The sequence below is a fragment of the Carassius auratus genome, chromosome 28 (assembly GCF_003368295.1).
Source record: "Carassius auratus strain Wakin chromosome 28, ASM336829v1, whole genome shotgun sequence".
Lineage (NCBI taxonomy): Eukaryota > Metazoa > Chordata > Actinopteri > Cypriniformes > Cyprinidae > Carassius > Carassius auratus.
The window spans coordinates 10220278-10233781 of record NC_039270.1 but is presented as its reverse complement, the minus strand read 5'-3'; the positions used below and the strand labels follow the sequence as shown (position 1 = coordinate 10233781).

The window sequence follows — 13504 nt, the reverse complement described above, 5'->3', positions numbered from 1 at the left end:
GTCAATAATTTTTTGTGACTTACACTCCTTGTGAAGGGTGTCAATGATTGTCAGAGACCATTTTGAAGGCCCAGGAAATCTTTGCAGATTTTTTTAGTTGATTAGCTGATTGGCATGTCACCATATTGTAATTGTTGGGATCTTTAATTGGTGGGTTTTTGTTAAATATGAGCCAAAATAATAACAATTAAAAGAACCAAATACTTAGACTAGTTCAGTCTGTGTGCATTTAATTTATTTAATACATGGGTTTCCCAATTTGAGTTGAATTAGTGAAATAAATGAACTTTTCCTTGACATTCTAATTTATTGACCTATCATGACCTTCATGAACACAATCTCAGCCTTAGGGCATGCACATGACTTTGATGCAAACAATATGTGTTTCCTGATAAATACTGCAGTCACCTGGAAGATTGGACAGGTCATCTCCAGACACAAGAAGAACTCAAAATTTATGCTTCTAGAAGTATCATTGCATCACCAGCTGAAGAGTCTGGAGGATCTTGTTGTGTCATTTCCGCAAGGAACTTCATGACAGTTGGGAGGACCTTCACCAGAGTTCTAAGTGCACTCTCTCTACAGGTCAACAGAGTATCTGACAGTTTCTTCAGCTCCAGTGGATGCTGATCGGGGTGCTTCCTCTTCTGCATTTCAATAAATGCAGAGTGCTGTTTTGATGAGTTGGCCATAAAAGTGTAAAGTTTTTCAACTAGATTAAAAAAGATGACAAAACAGATGTTTGACTTTGCACTTTCTACCAATACCAGATTAAGGCAGTGTGCCTGACAGTGCACATACAAAGCCTTTGGATTTTGCTTTAGGATTCTGGACTATAGTGCCCACTCATGTTCGCAACCCCATCATAACCTTGAGCCCGGATGCAGGTGTTTTGAGTTGATAAGCAGATCGGTATGTCACCATATTCTTATTCGTTGAGATAGTGAATTGCTGGGTTTTTGTTGAATGTGAGCCAAAATCATCACAATTTAAAAGAACCAAAGACTTAAACTACTTCAGTCTGTGTGCATTTCATTTATTTTGTATCATGAGTTTCACAATTTGAGTTGAATTAGTGAAATAAATGATCTTTTCCTTGACATGCAAATTTATTGAGAAGCACCTGTACAGGTTATGATGTCCTTCATGAACACAATCTCAGCCTTAGGGCATGCACATGAGTTTGCATATTGTTTGCATCAAAGTCATGTGTTTCCTGTTTAACACTCTTGCATACTATGTGAGTCAACAACAAAACTACTGCTTATGATGGTCATAATGTCCCTCAAACAGAGATGAGAGGTTTTTTTAGAGTAATCAATAAAATAAAATAAAATAAAATAAACCTGAAGTACCAATTAAGTTTTGTTTATATTGACTGAATTATAAAAATTCACAATCTTTTAAATATATAATATTCCTAGTCTGCTGTATTAAAATGACATTGACCACTGGCTATACAGTACAGACCAAAAGTTTGGACACACTCATTCAAAGAGTTTTCTTTATTTTCATGACTATGAAAATTGTAGAGGCATCAAGGGCTATTTGAGCAAGAAGGAGAGTGATGGGGTGCTGCAGATGACCTGGCCTCCACAGTCACCGGACCTGAACCCAATCGAGATGGTTTAGGGGTGAGCTGGACCGCAGACAGAAGGCAAAAGGGCCAACAAGTGCTAAGCATCTCTCGGGGAACTCCTTCAAGACTGTTGAAGACCATTTCAGGTGACTACCTCTTGAAGCTCATCAAGAGAATGCCAAGAGTGTGCAAAGCAGTAATCAAAGCAAAGGGTGGCTACTTGGAAGAACCTAGAATATGACATATTTTCAGTTGTTTCACACTTTTTTGTTATGTATATAATTCCACATGTGTTAATTCATAGTTTTGATGCCTTCAGTGTGAATCTACAATTTTCATAGTCATGAAAATAAAGAAAACTCTTTGAATGAGAAGGTGTGTCCAAACTTTTGGTCCGTACTGTATATCTCATCCACTATATCCCTAGAATGACACTGATATATTAGTTTAATCATTTTTTTATTTGTCTTTGTGTACTTGAATTTGCTTGTCATTAGTAATGAATAATCAATGTAAATGTCCAAATGTTTGAGTCAACATTTCAAATCTTTAAGTTTAAAAAGTCACAATTATCCTAGCTGTAAAATACTCTCTTACATGGTAAGAGCTTCTAGTGTCCAGTAAAAATGTAATTATAATACTAGTCATGAAGTGCAACTAATTACAGTGCATCTGTAAAGTATTCACAGCACTTCACGTTCTACATTTTATGTTACAGCCTTATTCCAAAATGGATTAAATTAATAATTTTCCTCAAACTTCTACAAACAATATCCCATAATAACAACATGAAAGAAATTTGTTTGAAAGCTTTTTTATTATTATTATTGCTTCCATTGTCCTCATTTTTTAAGTTGCTTAAGATCAAAGAGTCTGCCTAATGACTAAATGCAAATCTTTGCAAATTTATTCAAAAAACAAAACAAAAAAACGATAAAATCACATGTACACGACACTCAAAATTGAGCTCAGATGCATCCTGTTTCCACTGATCACTCTTGAGATTTTTCTACAAATTGTTTGGAATCCACCTGTGGTAAGTTCATTATGGTGTATTGTTTTTAGAATTTTGTGGATAATAATGAATTTAATCCATTCTGGAATAAGGCTGCAATATAACAAAATGTGGAAAAAGTGAACTGCTTTGAATATTTTCCAGGTCCCATCTATTGGTCTATAAAGACTATAAAAGCTATAAAGTCTATAAAGCTATAGTCTTTTTGAAATTGTCTTTAGTAATCAAAGACTGTGTCTGAAACGCCATACTCCTTGGTACTCTACAGCCAAATCTCATTGAGTAAGAATGTAATCCATACATCCTCCGCCATGTTTACATTATGATATGATCTACGAAGTAATAACAAGCGCAAAAACTTAAAAGATATGAGTGACAGGTTTAATACCTCTATCTGTAAACATTTTGATGTTGATGAATTTTGCTTATTTTGTGAAGAAACAACTGCCCTTTCATTGTGATTGTAGTATAAGCAATACATTTTGGTTGACCCTAATAATATAACCCACAGTTTAATCCTTAAAGATATTTAATTTTTACTACGAAAAAAACCCAAATCATTAACTCTTGAAAATTTTAACAGTAGAACTGCCAGAGGTCGCTGTATACCTAAAACCAACAGTGGGTACATTTTACCCACGCACATTGGGTACACTGTATAAATATGGGTAAAGAACATAATATTTCACTGTATTATGCCATTGTCTTCACAAAGAAGTGTCTAGAGACATGAAATTATTATATCTAGTCATCAACTACAGGTGCATCTCAAAAAAATTAGAATGTCGTGGGCAATAATGATAAATAATAATTCACCACACCGCATAGGATGATGCAATGACAAATTCAAGCGCATAGAATTGCATCATATATATTGGATTTTTATTTAATTTTTCTTCTTCAGCAAATGGCCAGACTACAATAGCAACACAGTAGCAAACAATAAATGATATGGCAAGACAAAAATTAAACAATTAAACCAAAGTTTGACCAATTAGAGTAACTCTAGGTTTAAACATGTAAATATGATATCTTGATCACTGTCAGATGAGCCATCAGATGCTGAGTCGACCCAGGACGCATCAGACTCTCCATCACTCATGGCATTTAGTGTTTCTAACATCTACCTTCCATAAATCGCCTTTTTAGTCATTTTGACTTAATTTCTGAAACTGATAACCGCTAAATCAGTAAGTCAAAGGCGTTTCCTAGAAATGTACAATGTTAAAACGTAAGCTACAAGAAAATATATAGCGGGTAAATTTGACCCGCTGGTGCTTATAGGAATAAATGCCCTGTTTTTTATATCGAGCGCAGTGTTAGTTCAGTCAGGCCACAGAGGCAAGGCTGTGAACAGCTGATGCGGTCAGCTGTCAAATCGCTCCAATCACCACCTCTCTCCTATTAGACACAGGACATATATACGTGGCACTACTGCTCGGTAAGTATGCTCAATGGCTTGCAACCCTACCTCCCTCCCCATTATAAGCATGAGCACATTACTGCGCACCTTCTAGCAGTAGTCTAGTTTGTTTCAGATCACTAAGGCTTCCAAAATCTTAGCTGGTGGACCTCACTGCAGAGAGACACTCATCTTCATAACCAGGCTACGGGATAGGCATCCCACTGCCACATCTACATGATTATCACTGTTTGCTTTAAAGACTTTATTAAAAGTCTTAATTGTTATGTTTTTCTAAATTCATGTTTCCAGGGGGTTAATGTTAAAGCTCTTGTATGTTCAGTTATTCTGGGAGCAAGAAGCCCCATAAGGAACCATACCGCCAAAGATAAGTTGTGTTCAATAAACTCAAGTAAACTTGCCAAAGTGGTTCCTGTCTGAACTGGTTTTATCGAAATAATTTTGAATAACATTGGATTGTAAATTACATCATTTTAGTCAATGACTGGGAGACTGGGAGAATGTTTTATTTTAAATCTGTCATGTTCATTTGAAAAATAGCCACAGGTAAAATTCACCCCGTGGTGGTTCTAGTGTTAATTTATTTGTGTAAATTTGTTCATCTACATTGAAAACTGTCTAAATCTCCTATTTTTTCCTCTTTGTGTTGTTGAAATTCTCTTTAGTTTCATCCTTTAACCTTATAAATAACAGAAGTGTATATAATCTCATACTTTGATGTACGTAAACCTTTTTTGTCATTATGATTGTTCGTTGTTAAAGATACTACCATCTTTCTTTGAGCTTTTATGTAATTATAAGTTCTGCAGTAACAATAATAAAAAGAAAATGATAAAGGTGCACAAACACCTCTCAAAAAACAAAAACACCTAGCTAAACTACCAGTGAAGTTTTGTTTTATTGACTGAATAAAAAAACAATCCGTCTTTCAAATATTTGTTTCAGTTGGAGGTCATGGGAACACTTATTCACTATTAACTTTTCCCTCAATAAATTCCTAATTTGCTGATTAATAGTTAGTAAGGTAGTTGTTAAATTTAGTCATTGGGTAGGATTAGGCATGTAGAATAAGGTCATATAAAATAAGGCATTAATATGTGCTTGTGATGTGGTTCTACACCAGGGCCGGCCCGCGGCATAGGCGGTGTAGGTAAATGCTAAGGGCGCCACTCATCCGTATGGGCGCCAGAATGAGTGAACGAGTGAATTTTTTTTTTATTTATTTTTTTTTATTACATATATATTTTTTATAATAGGCTACTATTTAAAAACATTTAATTCGAAATACTACCAAATAAAGCAAAAAAAAAAAAGTCCGGCTCTTCAATCTTCCCCCGCCCATCGAGTGCTTGAAGTGCGTCAGAAACAGAGCGCGCGCACGATCAGTTGTTGGTAATTTGTTGTGTAGCGTGCCCGACGCCGCATCTAATGTAGACAGCACTGCTTTTGTTAACACACAGCTCGTAGAAACGAGAAAGTTTCCTGATTGTGACGGAAGGACGAATTTACATGACACATTATAAATGAGCATAGTCTGCGATAGATACAGTGCCAAAAAGAAGAGAAGAGGATAAAGACAGAGGTAAAGAGATGTAGTGAAAGAACAATTTATTGCATAGGAGTAAGATACTATAATTTCATGGCAGTTATTTTTACCTTAAACTTAATGTTAGCAGTTGTTCTGAGTTATGAGTCCCTAGACTGTGATTTTGTACAATCATGTCAGATTTAAGACGCATTTTTTATTATCACTTTTTTATTAATGTTTTACTCTACAGTTGTGTAGTTTTGGGGGGATACAGTACAGGCCAAAAGTTTGGAAACATTACTTTTTTTTTTTTTTTTTTTTTAATAATTCAAGTTTTTATTGTTTTTGTTCGGTACATGACAATATCATACAAAACAAAGAGTACAGATTTACACAGATACTGCATGTATGACCAGGATAAATACAGTGGCTGAGACTAACAGAGATTGGAAAGAAAAAAGGCAAAAAAATAAAAACTAAATTATAACGTTACATTGAAAGACAGCGTCACGTAAGACCAGAAATCCTCCCAAACCGGAAAACCCACAGTGACCCCTGCTCTGGTCTTATTATGTAGTTTGTTAAGCAAACGTTCATACGAAGATGTCATAGTCATTATGTTGACCCATTCTTTTAGCTCTGGGGTTTTGGGAGACTTCCAGTTTTTCAAGATGACTCTGGCCATCACCGAGACCCCCACCATGATCACTGCAAACTCTACATTTGTAATATTTGGCAACTGCTCCTTATCCCCCAGTAGACACAGCCTTGGTGATAATGGTATTGTACTTCCAAGCCATTTGCTCAGAATATTTAAAGTTTGTAACCATAAAGGCTGAATAAGCGGACATTCCCAAATACAATGCATAAAAGTACCTCTGTCTTTTTGACATTTCCTACAAACATTATTATTTGTCAGACCCATTCTATTGAGTCTGAGAGGTGTCAAATAAAACCTGTGTATGATATTATACTGTGTTAATTGACCTCTGGCTTCTCTTACAAATTTACCTGTATTTGACAAAATTATTTTCCACTCTTCGTCCCCAATTACAGTCCCAATGTCCTTTTCCCATATTGTCTTTAAATTAATGCAGTCATTACTGAACACATGGTTGGCCGTCCGGTAGAATATAGAGGATTTTTGTTGAGGATGAGGCAGTTTTAGAAAGTCCAAGATATGGTTTCCGTCGGTGAGCTTTGTTATTGTGGAAACACAATTTCTAATTTGAAGATATTTCCAGAAATGGTCTTTTCCCTTTAAATTATACTTCTGTACAAGATTATTATAAGACAGAAATACACCCTGCTCAAACAAATCTTTCACAGTACACAAGCCATTCAAATGCCATTTCTTCCAGTATATGGGTGATTTCCCGACACAGATAGCAGAATTATACCATAAAGAAGAGTATGGTTGCCTACAATGTGATAATTTGTGCATCTTGTGAATCTTTGCCCATACCTCTCTTGAGTGCTTCATGATAGGATTTGTGGTTGTGTTTAAACACTGAGACAAGTGCTCAATAGAACTGTATGGCCAAGATAAGGTCTTCTCAATAGTAACCCAATCTAATTGAGTATTATTATTCCAATGCTTGGCCAATTTGGCCATTTCAAAGTATATCTGATAGAGCCGAGGATCTGGTAGTCCTAACCCTCCCTTATCCCGAGAAGCACATAATTTATTAAGCTTTATCCTGGGCCTTTTCCCATTCCATAGGAAACGTTTAACCATCATATCATATTGATTAAAGATCAACTGTGGTACTGTTATTGGTAGCATCATAAGCACATAGTTAAGCTGAGATGAGACTGCCATCTTAATTATATTCACCTTTCCCCATAAAGTTAACTGAATTTTCCCCCATTTGTCTAAATTATTTCTTATGTTTTGTAGCAGTGGTGCCAAATTAAGCATAGGAATCTCTTCTAACTCCCTGCTTATCTTGATACCCAAATATTTTATCCCTCTTGGGATCCAGCTAAAGCCAAATTTAGTTACCATACTTGCATTACATATTCCGGATATAGGTGAGGCTTCCGACTTTTTCCAGTTAACTTTATATCCAGATACTTTAGAATATGATTGAACGGTCTCCATTAAGTGGGGTAAGGACTTATCTGGATCTTTCACCAAGGCCAGAATGTCATCGGCATATAAAAACAATTTGTGCTCTTTATTGCCTCCCTGAGTGCCTGAAATGTTTGTATTAGCCCTAATGGCAATGGCCAGTGGTTCCAGTGTGATATTAAACAATAATGGCGACAGCGGGCACCCCTGTCGTGTCCCCCTGGTGAGGTCAAAAGATGGGGAAACTTTACCATTAGTAATCACGCATGCCTTGGGTGTCTTATATAATGTTTGAACCCACTTGATGAAACAGGGCCCAAACCCAAAATTTAACAGAGTTGTGAATAGAAATTCCCAGTGAACCCGATCAAACGCTTTCTCTGCGTCAAGTGAGAGGGCAACAATTGGGTCGGTTTTTTCTCTGTTTAGCCAGATTAGATGAAGTAATCTTCTCATGTTATCTGTTGATGACCTATTCATCATAAATCCAACTTGATCAGGGTTTATAATATTGGATAACACCTTCTCTTACCGTAATGCAAGAATTTTACTAAGGATCTTACAGTCTACATTGATCAAACTTATTGGACGATAATTTGAGGGTTCGGTGGCGTCCCTATCTTTCTTAGGAATCACAGATATTAGTGCATCGTTAAAAGAAGAGGGGAGGGATCCGCTAGCACATGCCTCATTATATACTTCTGTTAAAGTGGATGCAAGTAAATCTATATACTGCTTGTAATATTCAACAGGGAGCCCGTCTAACCCTGCTGACTTTCCATTCCGCAAAACAGATACAGCTTTTCTGACTTCAAGTTCTGTTACTGGGCCTTCTAACTTATTCATCTCCTCTGGGGACAACTTAGGCATTTTGAGCTTGGAGAAAAAACTAAGCAATTCTTCTTTTTTAGGACTAATATCAGCAGTATATAAATCTTTGTAAAACTGTAATACATCATTTATCTCCTTTGTTGATGTTACTATTGTGTTTCCTTTCTTAATACCTGTTATTAAGTTACATGGATTCTTTTGCTTCAACTGTCTGGCAAGCAGTTTACCAGTTTTCTCCCCTTCCTCATAGAAAGTAGTTCCCAATCTAAATAAGGAATATTCCACCTTTTTATTATAAATTTCCTGGAGTTCAAATTTAAATTTACAAATATCTTGATACAATTGGTTTGAAAAACCATTTCCTTTTAGATGCATAAGCTATTATCTTCCCTCTGACATATGCCTTAGATGCCTCCCATTCAGTTGATCTTCTATCAGTACTATGTAAGGGAAACAGGTAAATTTAGCTCAAAGGGAATCATTTAAGATTTTAAAGGGAATTTGAACAGAATCACTGTTTCACGGCTGGTCACTTAGACGCTCTGCAGTTCAGTGAACGAGCCGTTTAACATCAAATCTGCGCTGGATACTAATATCCAAACTATAGTGAAACACTATCAATTAGCACAGTAACAAGATCGGCAGTTTAAGACATTAACTTGTAAGCACAAAACACAAGATACTTCTCTTTTCAATATGAATAAGGCTTTATTAGATAAATCTAAGACATATAAAATAATCTAACACATAAACGCACGCACTCACACATTCACACAAGTTGCAGGAAGATCGAAAGTTAGGAAAAGATGAGTTTAAGAGAATGAAAATATGGAATCCCAAGTTTACAGCAATACGTTAAATTGCATAGACATGAACAACCATCAATCACGTAATTAGCCCTCGCATTGAGTTCCTCAGTGAGGTTAAAATTATATTAGATACACCAGCAAAGGTCACAGTCTGGAGGTACCGTTACTTGCGTCTCCTGTGAAAGAGTCCCGGTAAAGGGCTATCCCGAGGTCGTTGATTGGCTGGAAGTTCAGTCGCTGAAGTGACGTCTTGGGGAGCCCATGCTTGGGCGTTGGCTGAAGCTGGAGTTGTGTGGCTGGTTGGAGTTGAAACGCGCAGACGAGGTTGACGTTACAAAACTTAACTCAGAACACGAAACTCTCAAACGGAAAAGAAAAGAAATAAAGTTTGACGAGACTAGGTTGTGTTCCTTCTCATCGTGGCTAAGTAGCAGGCGTGCAGGCCGACGCACGCTGCAACCGCGCTTAGCAGACACTAAAAGCAGACTCTGAAAGCAGACTAAAAAGCCAGATTTCATGGTGTCCAAAGTATTTAAAGTGGCCTGTTGGCCACACCTCAAATTTTGTCTTGACCAATCAGATATTGTGTTGGCTCGGGGGGGTATCATAAATCATATGTTTATCTTACCAAGCATGTGGTCCGAATGTTCCTGCTCTGGCAGGGTCTAATTTTCGAAATGATTCCTATAACACGATTATGATATATTTTACAAAAAAATGATTGTCAGGACAATATCAAGCAAGCCAATTCGATTATATCAATACTAGACATGACTATGTATCCTATAGTTATCAAAAGACATACACAATAAGTGATTATACATGATAGTCAAATGTGTGGTTTACACATAAATGAATATGGAGTTAAGCAATGGAATGATTCATTTATAAGTCTTTTTGAGTTCATTCTGGTCCATATACATGTACAAAAGAAGTTTCTTTGCCATTCTCTGGCAAAGGACTTTTCTGTGAAGACAGAGGTTTAAAGCCCTTCCCCCTTAGGAATTTCAGTCTGGTTCTGCTTGGTGGGGGGGAAGTCAATGTAAGTGTTTAACTCATGGGTTTCCATGTGATGTCCAGCGTTGCATTTCAATTACGAACAACAAATTTGACACCAAATTTCTCTTCTTCGAATTGAAATTGTAAATAATTGCTCTTGTGGTGTTCATGTTGAAAGCTGTTGTGTGAACAAGTTGGTTGGTCATCTTGCTTGGTTCTTGTGGCACTAGAACTGATTTATGACTTCCTGAGGAATTCGGCTCTCGTGTTTCAATGCATACAGCTTTGATAGACTCTTTAATTTGTCTGGTTCGACTCATTTCTGCTACAACTACCAGTATTAATTTCGAAGAAAGACTTTAAATCTTCCTTCAACGATGCCACAAAGGCCTCATGGGACAGCAGTGAGGTGTTTAATCTCCATCTGCCTTTCCTCTCTTTGTCGCAGTTAATATCAATGCCTAACTTCACGGCTGCATGATCGGATAAGGAAATAGCATTTATTTTGCAGTGTGTAACATGCTTTGTCATGGTTCTCGAGATCAGAAACATATCAATTCTGGAATGAGATTTATGACAATGTGAGTAGAAGGTGTATTCCTTCTCGCGAGGATTCACCAGGCGCCAAATATCCACTAATCCATTATCTTCACTCATCATGTGAATTGCCGTTCTGTCTTTAGGATATGTTTGCTCTCTAAATTTACTTTTATCTATAAAAGGATCCCAAACTTGATTAAAATCTCTGGCTAGTATTATTTGGGCATCCATATACCCCAAAGTCTTATTTAATTCATAGAAAAAATTAGGATCCCCTATATTTGGAGCATAGATGTTACATAGCACCACTGCAGTACCATTTATTGTGGCCTGTACACAGACCATTCTCCCCTCATCATCTTTGACCTCACCAGTCGGAATAAAATTTAAATTCTTATTCACTAATATAACGACGCCATTCCGTTTGCTGGAAAAAGAACTATGAAATACGTGTCCAACCCATCCATACTTAAATTTTAGAGCCTCTTCCCCTTTAAAGTGTGTTTCCTGAATAAATGCTATATCCACTTTGTGATGTTTCAAATAAGTCATAACTTTGCCTCTTTTTATAGGACTCTCACAGCCTTTTATGTTCCAAGACATGCATATTATATGATTTCCCACCATAGTGCACTATGTAATATTGATATCAGGGTAGAGGGAGAAAAAAAAAAAAAACACTGTATATTTGTGTATATTCACCTATATAGACATTGTTGCCTAGCCAATAAAATAATGATTTCTTACTAGTAAACTTTGTCATGACCGAACCTTTTTTTATGAAAAAAAACACAAAAACCAATACAAACTTAAAATGCTCCCGCAAAACACGAACTGGGAGCTCTGACTGATCTATGGTCTTTAAGCCAAAATATAAAAACACAAGTGTTGCAATTATAACACGCAACAACAGAAAATAACTCCTATTGGTCCGTGAGGCACCCCCCATGCAGCTGGTTATGTCGCTGTCCAGCTGCACGCTGCTCAGGCAGCATACCATCTAAAGCCCAAAACCCACTCGCGTTTGATTTCCACCCATGGTTGACTTTTATATGTTCCTCATCGTCCATAAGCATCACTGTCTTATAACAGCATACCTGTTTCTGTCGCATCTTTACGCAACGTGCTAATGAAGCGTTCTGCTTCCTCGGTGCTGGTGAAACTATGATTTCTACTTTTCCAAGTAAATCTCAGTGTAGCGGGGAAAGCAAGCGTGTATCTTAAATTTAGCTGTTGAAGCGCTTTCTTGGCAGGAAGGAACGTCTTTCTTTTTTCAGCCACGACAGTCTACGATCCTCCCACAAAAGTCCACGACACTCCCGCGCTGACTGCCTCAAAAACCTGATCAGCACCGGTCTCGGCGGTTGATCCTCACTTGGCATGAGGGCCAATATTTGATGAACCCTCTCAATTTCGAACTCCCCCTCCATATTGATCCCCAGACCTTCACTCAGAACCTTCTTCACACATGTCTCCAGGGTGCCATTCGTCCCGTACTTTTCTTTCAGCCCCACAAGCCTTACATTGTTCCTCTTGCTATGGTTTTCAAGCATTTGAACACGTTCCCACAAAGCATTTATCTTCTTTTCTTTGGCGTCTTTGTCTGTCATCAGCCCTCCTGTCACGTCTTCCAATTGTGAAATATGGCCTTCCGCCTCCTCCATTCTGACCTGCAGCCTGTTCACAGACTCTTTTAACTCCGTCATTGTCTCTTTAATGGCGAAATTGGTCAGGGCCGGCCCTGTTCTACACAGTCTTAGTAAGGAAGGAAGAAGACAGGGGTCGGCTTGAGGCTGGGACGCTCGTTTATTTGAAGATAAAACAAGTAACGGTGCCCTCTTGGCACAAACAGCGTACTTCTGCACAATCACAGTCAATAACTCAGAATTCTTTTTCTGCAGGTTTTCCCAGCACTGCACGAGGTCCCAGCGTGTCTCTCTCCCTCTCTCTCTGCGGTGTTTCGGCTTATAACCGGTCTCGCCACGCCAATTACTGCAATCAAACACACATGTTCATTATTTGCACTTGACCTACTTACGCCTCGCTCTGCTCCCTCGTCTCTCTCCCTCGTCTCTCTCCCTCGTCTCTCTCCCGTTGCAGATTCCGCCAAACTACAAACTACTATCTTACTTCCACTCGCCCAATTGGACACTTCTTTGGATTAGCTGTAAGCCCAGCCCTCCTCAGCGTCTTCAGGACCGCTCGCAAATGCTGCATATGTCGCTGCCAATCACCACTGTAGATGATGATGTCATCCAGGTAGGCGGCGGCATATGCAGTATGCGGACGGAGAATTTTGTCCATTAGACGCTGAAAAGTGGCTGGAGCCCCGAATAAACCAAACGGAAGAGTAACAAATTGGTGTAATCCGAACGGCGTTGTGAAAGCTGTTTTTTCTTTGGTCATGGGAGACAAGGGGATCTGCCAATAACCCTTAGTTAAGTCCAGCGTCGAATAAAAGCGAGCAGTGCCTAGTCGATCAAGCAATTTGTTCACCCTGGGCATTGGATATGCGTCGTATTTTGACACAGCATTCACCTTTCTGTAATCCACACAGAATCGCACTGAGCCATCCGTTTTAGGAACTAACACTATCGGGCTCGCCCAGTCACTGTTGGACTCTTCTATTACTCCCATTTCTAGCATCGCCCCTAACTCCCCTTGAACCACCTTTTTTTATGTTCGGTTAATCTATATGGCCGGCTG

At 38.1% G+C, this 13504-nt stretch overlaps 1 protein-coding gene across 1 annotated transcript in view; it reads left to right on the top strand.

Moving 5' to 3' along the window:
• Nucleotides 1-2546: 2546 nt before the first annotated feature.
• LOC113047353 (nuclear GTPase SLIP-GC-like) overlaps nt 2547-13504 on the top strand; it is a 44728-nt gene continuing 33770 nt past the window's right edge. The window contains exon 1 of the mRNA XM_026208715.1: nt 2547-2615. The gene's annotated coding sequence lies outside the window, so the exon portion shown is untranslated. The remainder of the gene's footprint in view (nt 2616-13504) is intronic.